At 49.6% G+C, this 21671-nt stretch overlaps 1 protein-coding gene across 2 annotated transcripts in view; it reads left to right on the forward strand.

Annotated features, from left to right (window-relative positions):
• The window catches only part of fbxl17 (F-box and leucine-rich repeat protein 17), a 210546-nt gene that overhangs the window by 145667 nt on the left and 43208 nt on the right, over window positions 1-21671 (forward strand). The window lies entirely within an intron of this gene.

A 21671-nucleotide genomic window follows, 5' to 3' on the forward strand; every position in this document is an offset into this window, starting at 1 on the left:
ACTGCCGGCTGGCAGCTTGGCTCTGACTTGGTTAACCTGCCCCCTTTAGTGGTGCTTCACTTTGGGTGTAAGAACCCTCGTGGTGAGGCTGACTTTCCTTCATTTCGCTTTTCCTTGCAGCTGTAGGGTCTCCGGCACCGGGCCGCTGTCACTGTCCATGCTTGTTAGTCCCCGAGGTGCGGGTCGGGGGTGGGTGGGGCCTGCATGGCTGCTTAGCGCCGTCTCCGCCTAATCCGCCGCGGCAGGTGTCACCAGCAATGGCCACCGGGCAGGGGCACGGACCCCGGCCGCACTGCTGCCAGCAGAATCCTGACCCCCTCGTTTCATACAGGGTGGAAGCTACATCTCCTGAAGGGCCTGAAACGCAGTATTTTTATTTCAGCTAAGCAGCTACCCACAGCAGGAGTCCGTTAAACAAACACGACCCTCTCGCTTCTTGCTTTATCGGTAACCCAAGCTGACTCAGATTAAATAGGACAAATATGTTTGCAATTACCGACACGTCCAGAAAGATAGAAACCAAACGTCATCCTCAGACGCAGGCCCCTTTGCTCCCCGAGAGCTAATTGGTGGCGACACCCTGTGATTATGCTGGTTTTGTCACCGTGGCCGCGGCGCACCTCAGCGAGGGGGCCCCCGTAAGCGGTGGGCGGCTCTGAACTATATTCAGGCCCCTGTCAGCAGACAGCACTCTGAGTGACAGGCGAAATTGCCCCAAGTCTGAAGCCTAAGATGTTGTTATATATAGTAGTGTCACTTACAGTCTGAGGGGCCCTAAGTGCTCCCAGGGAGTTTGAGGGAAATATTGACCCTTCAGATATATGGTATGACTTCTGCTGTCAGATCTGCTTTGGGAGGAGGGTTTGGCACCTTGGTCGGGTAGCTGGCCGTGTTGTACCCGGAGGCGTCGGCCAGCCCGAATCCCTCCGGAAGCAGGGGCTTTCGCTGCGGCCCCCTTTATCTTTCTGCTGGCGACGTGACCCACGGTGTCCTCGCTGCTGTCATCTGTGCCCATTTGGCTTTGCGTGAAACCGGGGCTCTGTGTTCGCCTCGCGCCGATCCCTGGGATAAGCTTTCGTACATACTGCTGCAACTGAGCCTGGCTAGGAGTGCCAGCCAGTACACTCGAAATAATCACCGTGTACCTCATTTCCCAGCATGCCCATGGACAGATACACCCCCAATCCTGTGTGTGCACCATATTCAGTCTCTCTTAGCCATGTATTTTAAGCAATCAGTATAATTACTTCTGGGTATCATAAATATTATGAATGTAAAATGCCCCCCCCCCCAGCTCTAACATGTAACTTTATTTTACATGCCCAGTTTCTCATCTGCTCTGCGTGCGTTTCCTTTATGTTATATATAGACACAGTTTCAAATGCATTCTCAGATTTTTGTGACAGTTTTGCAGACTCTCGTGCAGTTTCCTCCCCTTATTATTCAGTGCAAACCAAACAGTTTGCTTTTTTTTTATTCTTGTCCTATTTATTGTATGTGGAAATAAGGGAAAGTAAGCTGAAGTAGTTTTGCGAGGGGGCAGTAGCAGCAGGATACTGACCAGGGGCAGCATTAGCCGCGTTCGCAGCCGGTGCTCCGCTGTGATGTCAGTGAGCACGACGTCACGTCCGCCGCCTTCCCCGTCTATTACCGGCGGTGACGAGCTTAGCGGTTCGGTAAAAACGTGCTTTTCCGACTATTTATATTGCAGACCGCGGCCCTTGGCAGAGTTTCGGTCCACTTCAGCACAACCGAAATGAGCAAAGGGACGCCCCCCGCGGGTTTGTTTCCGTTCTTGATGGACAGGCAGGACCTCACGGCGACAAGCCGGGAAGTTTTAAAAGTGGAATGTCCGGTCGCATACCCCCCCGCCCTCCCGGATGTCTGAGACGTGATTAACCGGTGATACGCGATCTTCCCTGCGAGAAGCGGGGTTCTGCCGCCGCTCGGCGAACCATAAGGCCGCCCCCGGGATCCGCTAAATGCGCCCGGCGCTGCGTGCTCTTTTCCCCGCAAAATAATCGCTGCGTTTCCTCAGTGCATTTACAGAAATTGAATAACAGAGATGAGTTTTTCCATCTGTTTTTTTCGGTGCCCCTCCCTCAGTCGCATTAATTATTTTTATAAATGATCTTCGGAGGTTTCCGGCGCTCTTTCCTTCCCCCCTTTACTTTCCTGAATGTTTGCTTTTAATTACAGCCGTTTGGTATTGGCAGTGCCATGCCAACATACATTGTACTGTTCCATGCAGATAGGTGGAACCGGAGCAAACCCTCTTACAGTCACTTTGTTTTATAAGGGAGGGGTGGAAATAAACATAGAGGAATAATGAGAACCCCCTTGCTGTCTTGCATTAAATCCCCTTTCATGTAGCTGGTCAGTAATTGCTTTTGACGGAGGCAGAGTAAGTCGGCCTCCTCAGGATATGCAGCACAGACGCGCTGTGCTCCCTCCGTCTCTCCGTCCGCTCTGCTAATTATGTGATGATTGGCTTCTATTGATTTGTTTTTAAGGTTATTTAAGGCCTCGCTCTGGTTTGCCGGGGGCTTCGCAGCAAACCTGCGTGTGCCGCGCCGCGCCGGGTCGGGTCGCTGTCGTCTGCGGTGCCGTGGCCCGGCCTGGGAGCCGGCACGCTGAAAGCACCGCTGCTTCGGCCAAGTTTTTTTCCTCATCAAAAAACAAGCAGAAAACCAAAAACAGTAATATCTCAAGTCGCCCCCCAACTGGGCTGACAGTAAACAAGCGTGTCCGAGCTGAACAAGCTATCAGGTCCCTCTGCTAATTTAACACCACTGCGATTTCTATATGCTTTTAATGGTTTTGTTTTTCTACCCGAACGGCTTCGTCAATAGTTGGGCCATAACAGACTTTGAAATTTTATCACCCGCCCCAAATGTGTCCAGCGTGTCAGAATCTGGAGAGTATCATGTCAGTCAGCTGAAATGACCGACGAGCCTGTCCATCACTGTGTCCGTCTCCACTTTTTTACTTGTGATGTTCTCTCCCACTTTTCCAGTTTCGCTCACCCCCAACATCCCCCCCCCCCCCCCCCACACAAACTGGTCACACCTTCACCTCTGTGTTCCGTCGCCCATCTGCCGCCTGCTGTGAATCGCAGTACAAGGATCTGTCTGCAGGTTCACATCAGGCTGGTGTGCAGACATTGGTGCTGGTAAAAGTTGTGGGGGGGGGCGGGGGGGTTGGGGGTATCCTGAGATGATTCTATTAAATCAGTAATTGGTGGGGTTTTTTTGGGCATCGCCCACGGTCTCCCCCACAGCTGGCACCTCCCTGCTCAAGAGAACCAAACCAACTTGCCTTTCCTGGGTGTCTCTGTGCGGTGATGCTGGCAATGTTGCCGTCCTAAGCATGGCAGGGAAATGCAGGGTGGATTCGGGGGGGGGGGATGGGGGTGCCGTTGGGTTCAAATTCCAGTCGACAATGTCACAACACACCATGATAGAGAAACATGTTCGAAATGGACCGATTAAATATCATCAAAAATGCACACGCTAAATATACACATCAGGTGCTTTGTGGATGGTTTGTCTTTCCTCGTTTGTCTCGTGCCTGGATTTTTCCCCGGAAGCCCCATTGGCAGCGCCACAAGGGGCCAGCGCCAGGTGGTGCGTCGGCTGAGAAAACTGATGGACTTAAGAGTCCGCGACTCATGTTACTTTGGGGAGAGTAATTATCTGCGAGCTGCGTGTAAAACAGTGCAGCTGTGTTAGCGGATAATCCGCACGGCCGTAACGTGGCCCGTCTAGCCTTAAATGAAAGTGTCTGCGAATCGAGCGAAATGCGTAATGTGCTTTGATTTATGTATGCTCTAATCGGTGAAGGCTGTGGATGAGGCTGGAGTTACCGAGCATTGTGGGGGATTAGTTTGGGCAAAATACTGGGGCTGGGCCATGAGGGGGCGCTGTGGAACGGGCAGAGCACCCCTGTTTCCTCTCTTGGTGTTCACCGGTGCCATCGGCCCTCCCCTTGGGCCGAAAATGGGCGCCCTTCTCCCCAGCTTCCCCCGCGGCATGGGCGTGGGGGGGGGGGGGGGTTAGGGGAGAGATGGGCCGAACGGCGAAGGGCTCCCCTCAGGGAGACATTGATTTACCATGCCGAACGCGACAGGAAATTGCAGCCGCTCACAGTATGACCACCGAGGGGAGAGGAGTGGGGGGGGGAGGAAGAAAAATGCTGTAAACTGGGAGTGAACTGCAGTAATGACTGACTATGATGATGACTGTGTCTCTTAATCTGATTTGTATACATCCCAGGCGGATGGAGCCAGACACCGAAATTAATCAAAAGTAACTTTTTACTTTCAGCAGATATTAACATGCTGATATTCTCGGCTTGGATTTTTTGTCTTTCTATTCATTTTAAGTGACGTTTCTCAGATATTTAATGGCACATATGTTGACCTTAAAGGCCCTTTCTGAAAAAGGTTCCTTTTAACAAAGTTGCCCAATAGCCGTTCCTGACTGAAAGACCACCACTCTGTGAAATTTTGGGCGTTCCTCTAGTTAATATATTGTAGGGGGAGGTATTTCATTTTGGTCGAACTGTGATGGGTACCCGCCTCAGCAGAGAGGGAAGGATGCGGGGGCGGGGGGGGAGGCAGCTGGGGATGAACAAGTGCCTCAAATTCGGGATCAATTTTTTATCTTCATGCAATTAAATACCTTTGATTTCTTCACATGGACAAGATAAAAATATAAATGTAGTATTTTGTTGCCTTCTGTTTGGGTTAATTATGCATGTAATCTTTGTTAAATCTTAGCCGCCTTACTCACAGGGGATACAGGTGCAGATTTTGGAATGTGCCGACTTTTCACGGTGACACGCTCCCTCCCGGAGGTAACCTCAGAAACCGCAAATCCCGAAACCTCACGACAGAGCCTGTTCACAGAGTCGACATCCTCTGTCTAAAATCAGGCGAAGGTCAGGCTGTTAGTGTGAGTCCTGCCTCCTCGTGGCTCAACCCTGGGGGGGCCAGGGATTACGCAGGGCTTAACTGCTGTCGGGTAAATTAATAATGCATCGTAACGTGTTGGAGTCCCTGCCATGAGCTCAGGGGACATGTAACCTGCACACGATGGTGGCATTCTCAGTGTCCCACTGGACGGCTGCTAGGGAAGAGCTGCATGAGACCAGTGTCGAGGTGTGTGTGTGTCTGTATTTGTGTGTGTGTGTGTGTGTGCGTGTGTGTGTCTTCATCCCTCCCTCAGTGTTCCTCGCTTATCATTCCGTTTCTAGTACTAGAGGGATTTTTGTCAGCTCTCATGTTAATTGACTTTGCTTTTGACACCAAACAGGGGAAGCCTGTTCTCTGAACACAGCGGCAAGTTAATAACCCACCACAGAGCTGCTGTTTCCTAGGAACTGCAGCTCTAGCGAAAAAATAAAAAGGAAAAGGGCCCCAGCGCGACCCAAAGCAGTGGTGCAGAGGCCAGGTGTGTGGAGGCGCCTGTTTGCAGTGGGGCGTGGGCCTGCTTTCGGCACGCTGTAGGTCTGTGGACACGTATACGGATGACATGAGGCATAACCTGCCCAGAACGTGAGAGGCAGCTCAATGTTGATGGGGGGAGAGGACAGACCTGAAGTCTTATTTGTGCTGTGGACCTAATCTTCTCCAAGCAGATGATAACAGGCACGGCTCATATGAAATAAACACTTCACCCCCCATCTTGACAATAAGCTGAGTTTGAAGGGGTTCTCAAAGGAGAGCTCAAAACACACGCTGTCTCTTGGGGCCTGTGGGGGGGGGAGGGGTGGCAGTAAGCCTTGTTGAGAAGTTGTGAGTGTGATGTTTTGCTTTTATGTTCTATTATATATGTGTTTTTCTTTTGAGACATCGAGATTATCCTGGTGATGTTAAGCTGCTGGGGTCCAGCGGGGGTGCGGGGGCTTGTTTGCTGAGGTTGGGAGCACGTTTCCATGCCCATTACAGAGGACTGATGGATAGCCAAAGCCACATTGTTCGCTCTCTTCCAGGGGCCAGAGTGCCATGACGGATGAGTGTAATCCAAAAGAAGTGCTTATTAAAGAGTCTCGACTCACTGTTAGTAGCAGTGACTCCCCGGCTAAATGGCCACGGCCTCCTCTTTCATGTCCGTGCCGCTTGAACCTTTAATTTTAGATAACCACAATACATGCTGTAGATAAGTAGAATATATAGAGAAATCCATATAATTACTGCATTGATGTTCAGTGTAATGTAATGAGCCTCCCGCTGCCATTAACATCAGTATTGATAAGCAGCAGTAACATAACAATACAAGCCGCCTAAGCAGCCCAGGAGTGGACGGCTGTCAGGGATGTTTCTGTATCTAATCCCTTTGTAGGAGAGATTTGTCATCATTTTGGGGGTAATATAATTAAAAACATGAACACTAGAAACACTAAATATTGCTTTTTGAGTGAAATAAAAGGTTGTCGTCGTCATCTTTGTGCCTGGCCTCATTCAGTCCCCCTCCATCTGTGTGTTCTCTCTCTCTCTCTCTCTTTTTGTCTCTCTCCACCCTCTCTCTCTCCTCTTTCCTCTCTTCTTTCTGTTTCTCTTTCTCCACTTCTGTTTCTTTCTCACTCCCTCTGTTTCTCCCTGTGATTCTTTCTCTCCTTCTCCCCTCATTTTTTTTCTTGCTTTCTCCCCCTACTGTTCTATTTCTCTTTCTTGTCCCTTCTCTCTCCTTTCTTTCCCTCCGATTCTCCTTTCTCCCTCTCCATGTCTATCCCTCTCCCTGTCTCCCCGTTTCTTCTCTCTCTACCTCTTTCCCCCACCCTCTCTCGCTCCCCTTTTCTGGTTTCTCCCTTTATTTTGCCCTCCCCCCCCCCTCTCTTCTCCTCCCGCTCCCTCGCCCCCTTTCGCCCAGTCTGAGGTGGTCATCCTAAGCACGGCAGACGGTGACAGATAGCATGTCAGCTGCACTTCTTCACTCCCACATGGGCTGGGCTTGCAGCCGCTGGCATTTCAATTGTTTAAGAATGAATTTCCATGTTACTCGAGGGCTTTCTTGCTGCGCTGTGGGCCGTGGCAGAATAAACCGTGGTGGGGGGGGGTTTGTGTCCTGTTCTCATACGGCGTGATAATGGATGGTGGGTGGATTGCTTGTATAACTCAGGATCTATAGAACCTATAAAAACTAAAAACACATTTCAAAGATGGATGACGACATCCCGCTACCATATGCACAAAAGTAATTGGTCTGTTTGTCGCCCCGGTGATGCCAGTGTGATGGACGTGATGGGCATTGTGATGTGCGTGCGCTACACACATCGGCACTCGGCATCCGCGGCTGCCATCTGGACTGTAGGGTTCATTCAGAGGGCTTTTCATGGCCTGTACTGTCTGCGCTGGAGCCCGTGCTTTTCATTCAGCGCAGCCTGGAAGACGAGAGCGGGGCTGGGAGGGGCCGGGGGACACTATCGTTCGTTGCCCAGTGGCTTTCTGCATGTCACTTCACCATCTCCTTAAAATCACAGCAGCATTACTTTTTATCTAAGCATGCCCATAATCAGGGCAGCATAATTAATCATTTTCTTGAGCTTGTGACTTCTACGTGTCTCTGGGAGCGATCAGTGTGAATCTGCTTCCCCTAGGCCCGGGGATCAACCACAGACATTCCTCCCAGGATTTGAAATCCCAGCCACTTCCTCTTCCCCCTTCACCATTCGATTATTATCGTTTTTGCATCCTGTTGCATTGTGGGAATGGAGTCCTTATGGGAGTGCGGAGGGTCACTTTATTTGGAATGGTGTGTGTGTGTGTGTATGCGCCACGGGCCCTGTAGAGATTGTAAACGGGCGTACCGCGAGCTCGGTGACGATCATCCGTCAGGCTGCCGTGCAGAGCAGCCGTCAGAGCCAACAAGACATCCCTCAACCTCCTCCACATCACGCCGCGGGAGGGAAAACACAGCAGTCAGGTGTGGTGGTTAGCGCCAGGGCCGTAGCCCTCTGTATTTGTGCACCTGATATCCGTGAGCTTCCGTGCTGGATTGTTTTATGAATCTCTCTGTCCATGTCGCATTGGGAGAAAATTGAGCATAAAAGGCCGCCTGCTTGTTTTCTGTTTTGCAAGCGGGACAAAGTAAATAAACACTAAGGGCTAAACCAGCATTTCTCAGCCTTTCCAACCACAAGGGTCCCTCTCTAAATTTTGTAGACCCACCAGTATATTTTGCAGATTTTCCTGATCTGCGATGGGGTTTACTTCCATGTGGCGGCCCGTTACGGACCAGACCGTGTTTTTCTGCCACGGACCAGTGGTCGAGAAACCAGGAGCCAAACGGACCTGAAGCTCGGGTTTGAGGGATCTAATCAGCAGCCCAGAGCCCTGGCGCTCTGTAAACGGCAATAAAACAAAGTGTCATTTTCCTGCTGCCATCGGGTGGTCGGACTGTGGATTCAGATCTGATCACCTGGAGCTTCCTTTATTAATTATTGTTAGGTGCGGCCAAGTCACCGTTTAGCCGGAATTCCTGCGGAATATTCTGTTTTCTGTCTGGGTTTTCCTGAGTTTCTTAAAATCCATTATTCTGTTATAATTTGCTGAATTCCTCCTACTGCTTAGTTCCTGATCTAATTCGTTGTGCTGAAAGGTGACATATAAAGATCTTTATGGGCTTTACTGTCGATTCTGCCTATAAATAGGTCAGAAATGGTAAGAAATACGGCTTCTCTGAGTATGAAGGAGTAGTTTCAAGATGGAGGGGTGGGGGCCAGACAATTTCAATGAGAGATCGAAATAACAGTCCCTGTAATTGTCAGGAAGGGGGGGGGGGGTAGCAAGGCAGGCTTCTTGTGTATTGTGCCATAGACAGAAACCTCCGGAATGAGATGCCAGTGACCTTTTGCGTGAAGTCAAAGGGATCATACTGTATACCTCATATATCCTTCTGCAGGAGTCTTGCCATGATCGCAGTGCTAACATTCTCCCGTTTTTCTCGACGGAGGTGATCATTGTTCCCCTAATGAACCCTCCCGAAAGGTTCCCTGTCCTGAGCGGGAGTGCACAGCCATTGTGAAAATGGCTCGCCGCACATTGGGCGCCATAATGCTCCCGGGTCGAAGCAGGAGTCCTGAGCTTTGAGCTGAAAAAGACCCCCCCCCCCCCCCCCCCCACTCCAAAGAAAGCCGAATGTGCTGGGTGCTGCCCCAGTACTGGCCGCGCCGCCTTACCTCCCCCCACCGACCTGAAATTGCCCAACGTCTTTTCCGCTTCATTGCTGCGTGATTATCCGAGGGAAAAGGTGGCATATTACCAGGGTGACCCGCGCCTCTGCTTAAAGTCACCTTCAGGGCCGGGTGCCACACGTGCGGACAGCTGACCGATACTCCGGCGGACCCGCTGGTCTGGGGCAGAGCGGCACAGAGGCCCCGCTGGTCTGGGGCAGAGCGGCACAGAGGCCCCGGATCTCAGCCTGTTTGTCAGCCTCTATCTGACATTGGTGCCGGGGGGTGTAGCCGGCCGTATCGATGCCGCCTGTATCGGTAACCTCCCCGCGTTAGCGCTGTGCCCATCCCATCCCGTTGCCATGGCGCTCCCTTTGGGGTCCCGTGAAGGACGTGGGCCACTGTGAAAATATAACACCCCCGGAAATGATTAGCTGTATATCATTAGCAGCGCAAGGCACCGGAGCTCCTGTAAAAGGTAGATTAACGCTCAAGTCGCTTCGCAGCACCAGTTAATGCTCCGTGCCGCGTGCAAAATGCCCCCCCCGCCCCCGCTCTGCACATGCTCCCCACAGCCAGTCACCTCTATAAGAACCCTGACACTATGAATGTGTGCCTGGGGGTGGGGGGTGGGGGGTCACATGCTGTGTTTTACAGGTAGGTGGTACAATGGTTAACAAACAGGCAAATATGAGACTGCTGTTCTGCTTAGGTGGGGGGGCTTATTATGTGTATAAATGGGTACAGCAGAGGGCATGTATATGTCTAGATAAAATTCTGCCAGCTTAGCAGATAAAATAGGGAAAAAATAAAGAAAAGAATGAGATTAACCCTGGGTTTGCCCTCAGGGGATCACTAATGGTTCGGCTCAGTGCAGCTTGACCAGGGTAAATGGCATGGGGATCATAGTTCTGTATTATTAAAGGGGTTTATCTTTAAAGTTTTACCAGTAAGAGACTTTGACAAAGGGGGATGCGCTGGACTGAAGCACGATGTGGGAGTCTCCCGCAGGCGGGCCGCGTTTGACCGGAAGGGAGAAGCGGAACGCTGAGTATTACGTGCTGCGTGGGGGGGGGGGTGCAGGGTGTAGTGGGACGCGGGGACGTGGGGTGGGGGAACGGGGCAGGCGGCTCCCTTATTATCTCTGCAAATCAATGTAACGGTCGCAGGGGGAGCGTTGGCTGCAGCGGGGGCTCGGCCTGCTGACTACACAGTAATGCGCTACCCAGGTCGCTGTGGGGGGGGTGCAACAGGCTCCTGCGCTGTGGGGTCACCCTGGAAACGGGGAAGGTCCTTCGGGGGGCTGCTGGGCTTACGTTAGCTGGAAGCACAGTGCAGAGATGGCAGTGGGTTTGAAGCCGAAACGCCTGGCCCAATCAGATGAGAGCTGAAGATGCACGTGACCTTCAGCGCTTAACCTGGGATTTCCCCTCTCCGGCCTTGCTGATAACTGCAGTCCTTTCCAGGTCTCTGTGTGTTCCCGCTTCACCTGTGTTTGCTATTGAGCCCCCTCGGGTGGGGGCGTGTCTGTGAAACAATTGTCGTTAACGCTGTCTGCTCTCACAGACCGACGTGCGCTTGACACTCCTGTGAGTCTCCATGGAAATGACCCTGGAACCGACAGAGTGCTTCATCCCAGACGCTAATGTGGTGCATCTGCTTAATTAGCACTTGATCTGATTTAATATTATGTGGAGCGTCATTATTGGGGCGAATGGGAAACGGGACAGCCGCTTCCCCGCTAAACCGCATGCCCAGATTCACGGAAAAGCACAGCCTTCCATCCTGCAGCCCCATCTTGGGCGAGAGGCGCGGCTCTTAAATGGATTGCAGGGGTACAGCTCACATTTCAGGGGTGCGACATTCCACGGGGGCTTGTCCATGAATAAATTCAAATCTGCCGAAAAATCTCACTCTCTCCATCCGCCACGCCGTGCCCATTGCTCGTCAGCATTGGCGATCTCCCCGGCGATGTGGTTTTTGTGCCCCCCTCCCTCCCAGATTGTGTACCTCTCACTCGCACCTGCCGCCCTCTCGTTTTGGGGGCCTTTAAACTGCTGGCCGCCTTCCATATCGCCTGAGGGTGACGATGGCGGGAAAAAATAACTTTTCTAATATAATTTGAACCTGTCTCTGTCATTTTCTCTCCCAGCGCCGGCCTCCCCAGTCCCCCCCGGTGTGAATGAGATCACCCTGAAAATCTGTGCTGCTGACAGAGTATGAAAGGCCCTTTAATGGCGCCGTCCCGCTGCGCGCGCTATAGTTAGCCGGCTGCGGCGGCAGCCCGGGCGATGGCGGACAGTCGGTTCATCTTCGCTCCTCTTCTCTTTGTCTCATCCCCCTCCCAGCACCGGTTTCGGTGGGTCGCTCTGCACCACACATGGCAGCCCCCCCGTGACTCTGTCGACTCGGGCGGGGCCCCCGCGCGGCCTCTCCGACACGTCCGTCGCTGTAAATTGGGGCTTGTGACTTTTGCATTACGGCTTCCGGGAAGCCGGCCTACGAAACACGACAGCTTTGGGTCGGAACGCTTTGGTCAAAAGGGCTCATTCGTCTACAGATAAATAGTGTGTATTTATAACAGAACCAGTAATATAGACTGTAAAATAGGTGCGGCGGGAGTCGAAATACCATCAATCAACGGGAATCTGAAGATGGTGACTGCCAGGACTTCCTCTGTTTCTCCATTTTATGTTGTTATAATATATTCGTAAATCATGAGTATTGGTCTATGGAGCCCGTACTCCGTTGAGATGACAGTAAAATCTAATCTGTCACGGCAGTTAAGAGACAGAGGTTCTCATCTCACACTGAAGAGACTTTGTCAGAAGATCCCCGGGTCGCTCTCCTGTCTCCACTCGGCTGGCTCCGTCTCTGCAGTACCCGTTTCTGCAGTGTGAGGGCAGCACCTCACAAATCTATCCCTGCTGCTATGGCCGGTGAGGCTGTGGCCTGCACCCCCCCAGAAGGCCAAACCCTCTCCTCTCCTGCTGAGCTCTCTGTGGGCTCCCTGACCTCCAATAAAGTATCAGGAAGCCTTTCGGAGTTCCAGCCGTCTGTGATGGCCTGTAGACACACTTATCTAACTTGAGCTGCTGCTGAATAATGCATGTACTTTTTAATTCCCTATTCTTTATTTTTATTTTAGAAATGGACCTTTTCTCCTTCGTTCTGGAGCGTACGCAGCCAGCCGTCAAACAGGCCCGCTCCGCAGAAACACGCCGTCCGCAGATCTGAACCGACCATGTCGCCTGCAAAACACCCTCAGATGAAGGTCCATAGGCAGTATTGGGGCCCTGAAAACTAATTATAAAACCAATTATCGAAGGGGCTCGTGGGGGCTCCGGTGGCGCCACCCGCTTCCTCCTCGTCATCCGGCTCTCTCGCCGAGTTTAGTGACCAGGGGCCCCCTCCCCGGCTGTGTGTGCGAGGCCTGAAAGCCCCTTCAAATCCTTCCCATCACCAAATGTTTCCTGGACCTTTAATATAACCGAATACAAATTTGAGGTCCGATTAGCTGTTGATGTCAAATTGTAGTAGGCAGAAGCGTTTTGTCAGTCTGTTTTGCCACCTGACAGCATGTCTGTTTGGATATTAAAAGCTGGTCCATCTCAGTCCACCAAGAAGCAGCGTTTCTTTTCAAAGCTCTTATTGTTCTTGCTTCTTCTGGACCTGTCTGTGATTCTGCTTAACTCGCATCTCGGGGCTCCCTATCTCTGATGCCCTTTCCTCTTTCTTACTTTTCGCTTCTCCCCTTTATCGTAAAAATATTGTGGGCTTTTTTAAACTGACAAAAGGCTCATTGTCAGTCTTTGCAAACCAATAAATCAAGTGACTTTTTTTTTTTTTTTTTTGCTAATGCCCAACAGCATTTTTCTTGCAATCATGCGAAATTGCCACCATCCCATGAAGGCTTTGTGTCGTTCCACTTCCGATGATCGATTTCAGGGATGGAGAGGAGAAATGTAGAGGAGCCTAATTACGGCACTCGTTTAAGGAAGAGCCAGTGGGTAGGGGCACAGAAAAATCAATGCATCCTTCAAGGCTTTGGAGAAAAAAAAAAAGTCATCTAGTGGAAACCTGGAGTAACACTGATCGCTGGTCCTAACAAAAACAAAAATATTATTTTTTAATTTGGAATACTGAAATTTATATAAAAAATTTGTGAATGTGTACTCTAAGCAAATCAGTGCTGTTCTCTCTTTCTCTACATGTATTACTTCAAGCTTTGTCATTTTGATGTTAAAATGGTACATTAAATATTCATATCGCAGAAAAATTACACATAAAATATACATCATGGTGTATCAGCTACTATGAAAAATTCAGCAGAAAACATTAATCAAACATGCAGACTTCTTTTTATTTATATATATATATATATACATGTATATATTTCTTTGTTATCAACAGGTCTGCCGAAATGTAACAGAACATCTGTTTGTGGACTTTATGGATGTGACCGGTAATCGGCTTTAGCGTTAGGGGCAGAGTGGGAGGTCGTGTCATGTGACTGCATGTTGACCTAAGTGCCTGGGGTACAAACAAGAGGTCGAGCCCTGACAACTGGATGGCCAGCATCCCCCGTGAGTCTCAGTGCCACCTTCTGCAAAGCCGGTGTCACTGACCCCCCCCCACCCCCCCTGGCTGATATTGACCCAACAGGCTAATATCCTGTGGAAATGTGGGCGTTCTCACCTGGGTTTGGGAAACGGAGTCTGTCTGGCTAGCGATGTGGATGGACGGAGATGGCCTTTGGGGTGGGGGGGGGTAGCAGCCTCCTCTGCCCCTGTGAGCCCCCCTCTTTTGCCATCACATAATGCTGAATACGCACGATAACAGAACTGCAGGAGAGTCAGCTGCCGCGGTCCCAGCCGGCCGGTGGGGGGGGGGTCACCTTCCTCTATATTAAGGTCAGGATATTAGGGGACTCAGCGTCTCTCTGGGGGCGGGGGCGGGGGGGGGGGGGGGGGCGGTGCACAGGCTTCCCCACGGCTGCGCTTCCGCTCTTTTCATTATTTTTTTTTGCCAGTGATAATTTAAGAAATGGCTTAATTACATGCAGGGCCACGGAGAGGACTCGCTTTGGTGGGGGCCTTCCGGGGCAGCGGGGGGGACAGAGCAAGAGTCTCGATTAGCTGTCTCACCCGTGCTCTCTGCCAAATTATAACCGGCTTCTGTGGATTGCTGGGTTGTTGCTGGGTTGCCCTGGGTTGCTGCTGGGTTGTTGCTGGGTTGTTGCTGGGTTGTTGCTGGGTTGCTGCTGGGTTGTTGCTGGGTTGTTGCTGGGTTGTTGCTGGGTTGCTGCTGGGTTGTTGCTGGGTTGTTGCTGGGTTGCTGCTGGGTTGTTGCTGGGTTGCTGCTGGGTTGTTGCTGGGTTGTTGCTGGGTTGCTGCTGGGTTGTTGCTGGGTTGTTGCTGGGTTGCTGCTGGGTTGTTGCTGGGTTGTTGCTGGGTTGCTGCTGGGTTGCTGCTGGGTTGCTGCTGGGTTGCTGCTGGGTTGCTGCTGGGTTGTTGCTGGGTTGTTGCTGGGTTGTTGCTGGGTTGTTGCTGGGTGACAGGTGTATGAGACATTTCTGGGGGACGCTTACAAACAGCTGCTTTTCTTTTTTTTTAACTGTTTGTGCTACTTACCCTCTTTTTTATCCAATCGGATTCCCGGATTCCTGATGGGACCAGGTGAAAGATGGTCATTGTCTTTTAATCCATTTGCGAATCGCTGCTGTAGGAAAATAAACACAGGCAATCTGTCAAACTGGCTGCGTCCGGGGGGGTGAACTCTCCCTTGGCGCTCTGGTGGGTACTGGGCGGGGGGGGGGGTCACCTTGGATTTGAAGCATTATGCAAGAAAGGGCTGCCCCGAGGGGTATGTCGGCAGAAAGGATGAGCATATGACATTGTTGGGGGGGTGGACACAATCTCTGCTCCCCCCCCCCTGCAGAGCTTCACCCTGCCAGCTGTGTGTGCTCTGAGAGCCCTCAGCCTTTGCTCCCATACAGTACAATGCTTTACATTTTTGGGAACCCCCCCAGCCCAGTACGTAGAGTCTCCCACCTCCATCAGCCCGTTTCAGAGCGTGAGGGGGGGGGGTTGCTGTCAGAGGCAGTAAATAAAAGACAGAGGCCAGTCAGACTGAGAGGCAGGAAGGATGTATGTACGCTGACACGCAGTGAGGCGGCCGGTGCTGTGTGGGCCAGCAAGCGCTTTGCCCGCCTTTCATCATTGTTACAGCACTATAACAGGCTCTTCTTTCAAGTACTGCTGGGTTAACTTTGCCCCCCCACCAACCCACCCACCCCCCCAAGGTAAATACGTATTTCGTTTGCTTCTGGTCAGATGGCAAGACGGTCATTTCTTCAATTCCAGGATGTGGCAGAGATGGAGTGCTTGCCGGCTACAATGAGCCCGGCGTGCGTGTCGGTTTGGGCCGGCCGGTCACCGGGTGCTGCGTGCGGTCGCCGGCCCCCATTCAGATCACGGCTCCGCCCTCCCCGCCCTCCTTATCCATCCTCTCCTTCCCAGGGGGGGCCTGTTGCTTGTGGAAGGCGAGTGACAGCACAGTGCCAGCCATCGCTGGCGGGTCAGGTTGCTACGGTGATGGCGTTGATGGGCTCCGCCGCTGTGATTGTTGTTCAAATTACTGAGGGCCGATACCTCTGTTCTCCACAGGTAGAGCTGTCCATGATTTAACATTAGATCTCGGATAAAAATAAAATGGCTCACTTATACAAACTGGTCTCCCTCCTGCTGGAGAACACAGTGTTTGTTTTCTGTTTACTTTCATTCACGCTGCCATATTATGAGTCTCTCTCGCCAACCCACTGCGGAGGTATTTTTAAGCTTGCTGATGATGTGCGTGCGGTTTCCTGTTTTACCTGTGCGGGGTGCATTTCTGTGCGTCTCCCTATTTTTAAGGCTCCTTCAGAAGGAAGTGACATGTCCGAGCCACAGCATGTTGCTTATAGCCAATGGTTTCTGTCTGGGGGGTGACTTTGTCTGTTTTTGTGGCTGTGGCACTGAGGCCAGGCAGGGGGCCTCTCTGTCTGTCAGACGTACTTCGGTTATGTCTGGAGTCAGCAGTGAATCCTGCTGCCAGGTGTAGCTGCATAATCAAGTGTCAATGGCCACTTTATTAGGTACACCTAGCCAGTGCTGAGTAATACCTGCTTTTCCACCACAAACTCTTCAGTGAGAGGCGATTGTGCATGCAGAGATGCCTTTCTGCACACGGCTGTTCTACTGAGCTGCTGTTTTAGTGCCTTTTGGCCTCCCCGTTAACATTAATAAGGTGTTTTCTCCCACAGAACTGGCAGGCAATCTTTAGTTTTTTGTTCAGGGTGTCATCCTTCGTAATGTGTGGATACTGTGGTGTGTGAAACTCTTTGGTGGGAGGCCGCTTCTGAGATGCTGGCACCCCCACGTCTGGTACGAACAGTCGTACCACAGTTTAGATAACTTTAGATATCATCAGCCTTAATGGTGCTGGTGCTGAGCTGCACGGCGAGTGAGCCTGTTCACCCTGTCTGCACGCTGCATATATTGTCGCTGTTTGTAGGAACGTACCTAATATTTAATGCCCCATTTCCATTGTGTGAAAGGTGTGAAAGCAAGAGGAGTGTCTTGGCTGCCCTAGAGCGATCACACCTTTATGATCTGTATGCTGCCCCTCTAGGATTCCGCGGCGCTCCCATTACCACGTCTGCTTTCCCTGGAGGTCACAGCACACACGCCGCAATGGGGCTTCTTTAGTTCCTCCGTTTGGGAAACCAGAACTCATATCATGCTTTTTTTTGCCATTCTTTTTGTAACAGGGCTTTTCAGAGCAGATTTACTGTAGCAGCTTGACACGGTGAGAGTGCTTACAGTGGGATGTGAAGGTATCTGTTAGGGCACTTTTCCATCGGCATGATACTTTCCATTTTCCACTGACTTCCCGTCAAGTACCAGTACCAAAGGTTCCAGTACCAAAAGTGTCAAACCAATTGGGGTACTTCTTTGGTACTTTGGGATGGGACTCGAAGTGCTTTCTTTGTTGATTGCTTGTGCAAATGGCCTGCCTCTGAAACGCAATACAAACACTGTCTTGAAATCAGAAAATAATGATAAAGTAATAAAAAAAAAGTGATTTGGTTGTAAGAACAGATACAACAAAAAGATCCAGATGGCATGACAAGAAATTAAGAACTTTCATTTTTTTTAATTTAAATTTTTATTTTTTATTTTTTTAAATTATTCACTGATTCTTATTGACTAAAGCCCCTCCCCCCTTATTTATAATATTTATGATACCTTGCATATACCAATGTCTCTTGTACCTATACAGTGTGTATATTGTGTTTTTATATTGTTCTTATATCTTGTACTGACACTGTCACTTTCTTGCGTCTTTGTGGTCTTGCTAGCTAATTTCGTTGTCCAGGCAACTGTACAATGACAATAAAAAATACTTTGTTGAATGTACTAATACAGTATGCATGTAGCGTGCTGTCCTAGCGATGTTATTTTGTTATAAATATAGGGATGTGATTTAGTTGTAATAAATACTGGGGTATTTATAAAACAAAAAAGGAGTTAAATGTGTCACAAACCTTTCTTTGAGTGATTTAAATGGCAAGGATGAAAATTATTATGATTGTCTCGGAGAATGTATGCAGCACTCATGCAAAAGCAATGGATGTAAAACTTTAAACTGATTTTTGATATAAGAATCTATAAAAGGAATAATAATAAAAATTGCAAAGCGTGCAAATTTTTTTATGACAGAGTAAAAGAGTAAAAATATTTTTGTGAAACTTTAACCCCCGTGCTATAATGTCCATACAGAAGTGAAAGTAAGAAAAAGCCTTTTTAGATTATTTTTTATTTTAATATAACTGACTATGAATTGCATGTGCATAACATGCGATGTTTGCATTAATATTGCACATCGCCAAGCCGTATAATATACTACAGCCATTTTTCAAATTCAGTACAAAATACCCACCGGTGGAAAAACACCTTAAAGTGCCAAACCAGCTGGATCTTGGGAACTTTGGGGTGGGACTTGAACTGCTTTCTTTGTCTTTTGGTTACGCAAACAGCCTGCCTCTGAAACACAATACAACCTTCCTCTGGAAAAAAAGTTATAAACTCAGTAAACAGCAATAAACGAAATAAGTAATAATAGTAATAATAATAATGTGTGGACAAATGAAGAGACCCCAAGCTTTAATGGTGATCTGGTTGGAAGAACCAGAAGATCTGGGTGGCATGACAAGGAATAAAATTTTTTGCTGTAATATACTGGTGCTCCATGATATTGGGGGGAAAATCAAATATTGCAATGTGATTTTGCTGTAATTGATATTGGGACATTTGTAAAGAAAATTAATTTGAAATAAATTTCTTACAAACCCGCCTAGAAGTAGATGAAGAAAATGATCCTACTTCTAGGCGGGTTCTAGGCTATAATGAACACAAAGGTATGAAAAAGCCTGATCTCAACCCAGCTGACTGACGAGGTCCTTGCAACGGGAGAATTATATGTGCGCATAACATGCAGTGTTGGTATTAATGCTGGCCATTGCCCAGCCCTATAATAATATACTATAATAATAAAACTTCAGCCATTTTTTCTAATTCAGTACAAAATACATGCCTCACATTATGATGTCATTCAGCGTCGGTACCAGTTTTTATGACAGTGGAAAATCAACACCTTGAAGTACTGTAGTTCTGGTACTCCTTTAAATTATCAAAAGTCTGGTACCAGGTGCAGTGGAAAAGCGCCCTTAGAGGTGCTGGCGGGAGGCAGGCGGGTCTCTCTGATTCCTGGGTGCTCACCCCACAATGGAGGCAGAGGCCATGCAGAAAGGTGTGAGCCAAGCCGGGGAAATGTTCAAAAGGTTCCTGTGAATCGCCGCGAAATACCTGGCAGACTGCCGTTAGGGGCATCCCTGACAAGCCCAGGGCTCCTGTCTCCTTGCAGGGTGGTGCTGGAGTGGTTTAGAGACCCCCCCCCCCCATGGTCACTCATGCTGGCTGTTCAGCTACCCACGCTAATACTTATCTAGAAAAGTAAATCATCTTTACAGCTTGAACATAGGTGTCCAGCCGGATTCCTTGGAGACTGTATTCTTGTTTTTTGATGCAGATGATTTTTTTGTTTGTTTGTTTAACGAGTGAATTAGTTTTATATACAGTATGTGTCTGTGTGTACATGTCTAGCCTGAGCTATAACATATGTCAGATTGACGATAGGGTAAGTATAGCCTTGAAATGTAATTGGTTGATTGCGGAGCTGTGCCGGGTCAGCCTGTAACAGGATGAATTAAGAGCAGGGATTGGATCAATAGCGGCCTCCTGTAATGACAGGGTGAGTGTGACGCCCCCTCATACAGTAATCAGCCCCCACAGCTGCTACTCCAGGTTCAAACTGCAGCGTTAGCATCTGCACATGCTTTTATTGTTTGTGTAAAAAAAAAAAAAAGGTGCAGAAGCGTTTTATGCCCGAGCCTTACTTGACAAACACGTCCACGCCATTAATGAAATGCCTGAAAGAAAAATAAACTGTCCACTAAAATGAAAATGCGCTGCTGTTTTGGTTTTTTTTTTTTACCCCATTTTACGAGTATCTTAACTGTTCACAAGGGGCATCCTGGATGAAGCTGAAAGTCACTAATTATGGAGGATGTATCACCTTCCTGTCGGAGCGGAGAGCCTGATGGGAATGCTGTGCCGGATTGGTTGGGGCCCCAGGTTTCATGAGCAGGTTTTTGGCTGCGCCGGTGTTGAATTCAAGGAGTTCTAGTTTACATGTTTTATATTTTATAACGGCAGGGGAGCAGTGCTCCTTGCAGTCGACACGTATTTGTTATATTTATGATACCTTGCATATAGCCCTCCTCAATGTCTCTTGTACCTATACATTGTGTATATTGTGTGTATACAGTATGCTTGGTGTCAGTCACAAGGACAGCTGGGCAGCACTCTGCTCTGCAGTGTCGGACTGGGTGCTGCAGACGGGGCAAACTGCACAGGGACACTTTGGATGAAGGAGAAGGAGGAGAGGAGCTGCGTGTGAGCATTGGTGTTCGGTGTCTGCCCTTGAGCAAGCTCTCGGTCTGGCCCTCTCTTCTTTATTGGGCTCCTCGTGATTGTAATCTAAGAGAGATTAAGTGGGCGTTAAGGGCAAGCTCTCGCGAGAAGGCCCCCGCTGACTGTGGCTGCCCTCGTTTCCATCAGAGTGCCAACGCCTCTATCCTCCCTCCCACTGTACCCGTTGCTGCTGCTGATTGGCCATTGGGCTCCGTGATTGACAGCCAGTTTGTCCAGTCAGTATTCAGAGCAGCCTGTTGAGCTACAATGTGCTGTGAGTAGCTTGAGGCTGATTGCGGCCTTCTCGATAATTTGTCACTTGAAATCGGGAGGACGGTCGGGAGGCTCAGGTCATGTGATCAAGCTGTGGCGTGGGCATTAACAGCAGCAACCTCTTAGGAGGAGAGCGAGGATCACGTCATGTGATCAGGCTTTGGGTGTGAATGCGTCAGACGTGATTGACTCCTATTACCTGGCTCTGCAGGCAGCGATTGAGGTCCCATCTCTCCTGTCTTTGTTATTCTAGTCGTGTCGCGATGAGGTTTGGCTTCTGTGAGCCATTCCCTAAAAATCCATTAGCTGCGATGACAGGAAGACGGATTGCGGCTTATTCCAGAACACGACGTTCTAATCGGTTTGCATGTTAATTAAAAGCGGTTTATTGAAACATTTCTTGCCGGAGCGGTAAGGTATAGCAGTTAATGGATGTCAACAGTATGTCCGAAGGGATTTTTGAAACGGTGCCTTAATTCCATCTCTGGATCTGGCTCAGAATGGCTTACAGATGCGTTTCTAAGATAGGGTAACACTGGGAAACAAACATGAACTCCTCATTACGGCATAACGTACCACTTCACACGGATCTCGGGGTGAAGGTTAAAACTTAACACTGGCATGTATTTTCGTGATGTCTGCTGTGGTTGGGCTTTACTCTAAAACATCATGTGTGTAGAAGTTTGAGATCGGGGAGATAGACCAGCTTAGGACATATGAAGACCTGTCAGTTGTGGTGGGGTCTGGTGGAAAGTTTGAAGTCTCTTTTATCTGGGGTGGAGACGTAATATTCAGCTATTAGGAGGGAATGGATTCTTTTTTTATATAACTAAAAATAATTTCAGTTGAATCCCCAAAACCCAGTTATGTACAGCAGTTATCCTGTCTGTCAGAGTGACTGTTAAAGTGACAAATTGTTTAGTGAAACCATCTGCATGCGGAACTCCGCCGGGGGCCTCGGGTTTCTGCTGTCTGCCTCCGTAAGAGGCGCTGGTTTGACTTCTCGAAGATTTCGGGAGTGTGGGGGGTGGACTGCACTCAGAGCGACGTCTGTGAGTGCATGGTCGTGTAAACTTAGGCGGGCCCTCCGTAGGGCGGCAGTGCTGGCAGACAGAGTATCCTGCTCGTTTGTGTAGCGGTGCCCCGCGG

This window comes from Paramormyrops kingsleyae, chromosome 2, assembly GCF_048594095.1.
Source record: "Paramormyrops kingsleyae isolate MSU_618 chromosome 2, PKINGS_0.4, whole genome shotgun sequence".
Taxonomy (NCBI): domain Eukaryota; kingdom Metazoa; phylum Chordata; class Actinopteri; order Osteoglossiformes; family Mormyridae; genus Paramormyrops; species Paramormyrops kingsleyae.